Raw genomic sequence first — 4567 nt, 5'->3', positions numbered from 1 at the left:
TTCTCTTCCCAATAATTTCCATAATAGTTTCCTTTCTCTAGCTTACTTTATCCTAAGAATACAGTATATAATACACATAACAGACAACATACCTGTTAGCTGACGGTTTAAGTGATCGGTAAGACTTCCGGTCAGCAGTAGGCTATTAGGAGCTAAATTTTTGGCTAGGCAACAGACATAACACAGATTGCTGACTTCATGGGGAGTCGGCGCCCCTAACCCCACATTGTTCAACGGTCACCAGTACCAAGAGGGCAAAAGGAAAGAAGTACATCAGATCAGGTGGGATTCTGGGTGCAGGTGTCTGGCTGGTTCCCAAGGCCAAGCGGAAACTCTTCTTAGCAAGTGGTCATCACGCTGGTTCAGTTCCTAAAAGTGCAGGCACCATACACGGAGATGTCCAGGATGGGTAACCTAAAGCCCTACCGGGCTCCGCGTCACTCACATGGCACGTCTGACCCGTGGGTTGGCCGAAATCTTCCCTTAGCAGGGCCAGGACAGCACGTTAGTACAGCGGGGTTGATCAAGTAGGAACCACCGGTTACCTGCCTCTTTGCTCATCTCTTAAAGTGGACTGCCAGACCTCATTTCCCTTTCCTGTCAGGGCCAAAGGCAGGGAAGCATGCATGTGTACATAGAAAAACAAATTTTAGGGAGACAGGTTGCCCTTTAAAAATTGTAATGCAACAAAATATCAGAAGCTCTCAAAGAAATCCTTGCACAGCAACGTTCCTAGCAACAGCATTCACAATGGCCAAAAGGTGGAAGCCAGCTAAATGTCCATCGATGGATGACAGATAGACAAAACGAGGTATATGCACACCAGGGAATAATGTTCAGCCGAACAAGAAGAACGAACAAAGCCCGATGCGTGTTACACCACACACGAACCTCGAACACATTACGCCAAGTGAGAGAGGCCAGACATGAGAGGTCGCATGCTATCTGATCCCATCATCAGCAGATATCTAGAATAGGGAAGTCCGCAGACCCAGAAAGCAAACTGGTGTTTCCGGGGCCGGGGGAGGGGAGGATGGGCAGCCAGCGCTTCCTGGCTACAGAGATCTGTTTGGGGTGAGGAAGCGGTTTTGGAAATAGAGCTGGTGGTGGCACAGCCATGTAAATGTAGTGAAGGCCACTCAGCGGTACCCCTGAAAATGGGTGATGGTCGCTTATGTGAATTACACCTCCATAAAAAGAAAGGGGAAACAGAAAGAACTTCAGGGCTATTTTGAGCGCCACCAATGCAAGAAAGCAGGAACGGACATGGGGGAGCCCGGATGCTGAACAATTGATGGGCACCAGGAGGGGAGAGGCAGAGACCGGGGGCGGGGTGGGGGGAGGCGGTTTCCACTTCAGAATCTAACCAGAGGTCGCAAACACTTGAAATGCAAACAAATACAACACATTTTCAAATGTGTAGCTCTTTAATTTCTGCAAATAACCTGGCATTCTAAACCAAGTAAATGATTGTACAGGGAGAAAGCGAGACATCCCACAAGTGCTTTTTCAAGGCCAGTGATTGTACCTGGAGGAGAGGGGCTGGGCTCTGGGGTGGGGGTGGGGGGCAGGGTGGGCACTGAGTGCAGCCTGGGGACCGCCACCAAGAAGGGGCGACCTTGAGCCGCTCTGCCCATTTGCGAAGTCTCCCACATCCTCCATAGAAGCCTGGCAAGCACATCATCTTTTGGCAGGTTTCACAGATCCTCTCAAAACAAATTTGTAAAAATCGCATTTAATACGTGTGCACAAACCTTTTAAGCACACACCAAGTCCACTCTTCTAAAAGGTGTTTCGACAAGATCGGGCGCGTTCAGGGTGGTATGGCCGTGACTAAAAGGTGTTTCGAGTGTTTAATAGGTCACTTCAGTCCAGACCATGTAGAGGGAAGCCATTTGTAAAAAGCTACGCCCTTGGACAAACACTGCCTCAGGATTCCACTTACACAAAGTATCTGAAGCAGTCCAACTCGGGGAAACAGAAAAGAGAATGCTGGGGGAAAACGGGGAGGGATAGTGTTTCACTTTTGCAAGAGGAGAACACTTCCAGGGATCCCTTGTGCAACAACGTGAATCTACTGAGCATCACTGAACCGCACACTTTCAAAAATGGTGAAGGCGGTTCATTTTAGGTCAGGATTTTTAGCTCATCTCAAAATTTTTACAACCATCCTATTAAAGTAATACCCGTGCTAACTGTTTTGCTGGTGTAGTGTTACGGTTTTCGGGAAATTACAGGCTTTAGGGGTTTAGACGGAACCCAGTTTGGAGCTGGATCTACTTTAGAACATGAACGTAAAGATGGCTCTGGCTACAAGTACAGCAACAAAGCAATGACTCCAAGCAAAAACAATCCCAGTTTCTCACATCGCTGCCTGGTTTCTACAAACCACTCAGGAGGTTGTGCTTCCGTAGAGTTTGGACATCTAACCGTAAAATACTGACACGTTATGGGAAAACAACACAAAACAACAACAACGAAACCAAAACCAAAATGAGGTCAAAACTCGGGAGCTGGTTTGGGCCCATGCTCTGGTGTTTTTAAAAAGAGAGCAAATAATGCGAGCCTCAGGATTTGGGAGGGGAAGGCGCGCCTCTGTCCCTTTTACCTCCGGACTGGCTCGCGGCCTGCTGGCCCCGAGGCGGCCCAGCTGTCTGCGCGGCCACTGTCGAGACAGCCACGGGGCCCTGCAAGGTTCTCAAGGGCTGTGCCTGTGGTGGGGCCGGCGGCTGCGAGGCAGGGGCCGGCAACACTGGGTGCGCAGGGCGAGGGCAGATCTGCCGGGGTCTTCCGTGGCTCTCCGCAGAGCCAAGCGCAGCCAACAGCGCCGCCTGGGGCTGCGGCAAACTCCCCTCTCCAGCCCCGCTAAGGACCACGGCCGGCTGAGCAGAGGAGGCCGTTTTCGGACCGGCGGCACCTCGTGCACTTGCACCCTGTGGCCCCGGCTGCGGAGGACCAGAGGTGGAGGCTTGCTGAAGTTGTTCTGGGGGAATCAACTGATAGAGCCGCTGCCCTGGCTGCTGCAGGGTGTTCAAGAGGAGCGAATCTTGGGGAAGCTCCAGTGGAGTTACTGGCCTGAGGCCGGAAGCGTGTTTAAAAAAAAACTGAACGCGGACCGGAGGACCCCGCGCTGCCGCGGGCACCGCACCGGGGGGCCGAGCTCCTGAGGGCAGGCTGCTGGGCTTGTCCCCCGCAGGAGCCGTGGCGCCAGCCGTGCAGCCCTGCCCGGGGCCGGAGCCCCGCTCCAAAGCCTGCGCTCCGCAACCGGGGCCCGCAGAGCTGGCCGTGACCCGGGCGTGGGGGCTGCTTTGTGATGGGCCGGCGGGGGACGGGGTGGTCGCAGGTAGCCTGCTAACTCGAGTGCCCTGCTTCACAGAGGCTTTCGGGGACTTGGCCGTGACCGGGGTGGCCAGGGCTCCCAGCGGGGAGCTGGCGGTGGACAGGGTGGCTGCGGGAAGCGGGCTAACTCCAGGCACATTCACAGAGGACTGCTGGGAGCTGGCCGAGGCCCGGCTCGCCGGGGTCCTCTGTGGTGCGCTGGCGGAGGACGGGGGCGCTGCAGGAAGCGGGCTAACTCGATTCACGTCCACGGAGGACTGCCGGGAAAGACTTGCTGGCTTAGAAGCAGGAGCCGGAGATGGAGATTTAAGAAAGCTGCTGGCCTCCCGTGGAGTAAAACTGTTCCCCGACCAACTCTCCCCTGAGCTCCAGGGAAGTCTGATGCGTAGAGCTGGCGGTCTGACGCCCTGGCCCTGGCCTGGAGACCGAACCGACACCATCTCAGGCTGTTCTGGGTCCTTCCCGGGACGAAGCCCGCTGAGGCCGGCTGAGCCGCTGGAGCTGTGGGACGCGGGGACTGGACACTTGGCCTTCTGCGGAACCACCGCCTCTGGCCGAACGACTACCCCCACAGCAGCAGTCTTTGACTCGGGCGGGACACTGTCTGAACGGTCGTCTGTGGAGGGGTGCAGAGGAGACATCTGTCCCTCCCACCCGCCTGCCTTCCAGGGCCTTCTCGGTCCAGAGAAAGGTGGATTATTCGGCGGCAGCGGCGGCGGCTGCATGAAGGTCAGCTCCGTTGTCTGAGGCTCGTCGCCAGCCTCACATCCAAACGCACCACCGTCTCTCACCTCGTGGGCTGGCCAGACTCCTGGAGGTGAGACATCCTGTCTGGCGGACCTCTTCCCTCTGGCATATTTCTGCACATCCACTTCAGAAGGGACGGCCAAGTCACAGGGTCTCTGTTTCCACGTATCTACACAACTGCCCGCTTTAGAAATTTTGAGGTCATACCGCCGCCCGGCTTGGCTCTGTCTGCCTTTTCGGCAAGAGGCCCATACTCCGAGCTCAGGAGGAGGTGGGCAACCGGACAGCTGCCGCTGCCGACTCAGAGAGGGTGCAGAATACCTCTTGAAGCTCCTTTTCATCGGGCGAGTGTTCATCTTTTGCTTGTTATAGAGCAGCCTGTTTGCCGTGCAGGCTACTGATACGGAAGGATCGAGACACAGGGGTTCCGCAGTAGCCAAGATCAGTTGGCTCTCAAGCAGCAGTTTGTCCTCCTGGGTCC

At 55.3% G+C, this 4567-nt stretch overlaps 1 pseudogene; it reads right to left on the bottom strand.

Annotated features, from left to right (window-relative positions):
• Positions 1-2608: 2608 nt before the first annotated feature.
• On the bottom strand, positions 2609-4562 carry LOC102726169 (transcription factor SPT20 homolog pseudogene; annotated as a pseudogene).
• Between the last annotated feature and the right edge of the window lie 5 nt (positions 4563-4567).

This window comes from Leptonychotes weddellii, unplaced genomic scaffold (assembly GCF_054177405.1).
Source record: "Leptonychotes weddellii isolate Sample4059 unplaced genomic scaffold, ASM5417740v2 HiC_scaffold_16233, whole genome shotgun sequence".
In the NCBI taxonomy this organism is placed as follows: Eukaryota; Metazoa; Chordata; class Mammalia; order Carnivora; family Phocidae; genus Leptonychotes; species Leptonychotes weddellii.
This window is presented reverse-complemented; position numbering and strand designations above follow the sequence as displayed.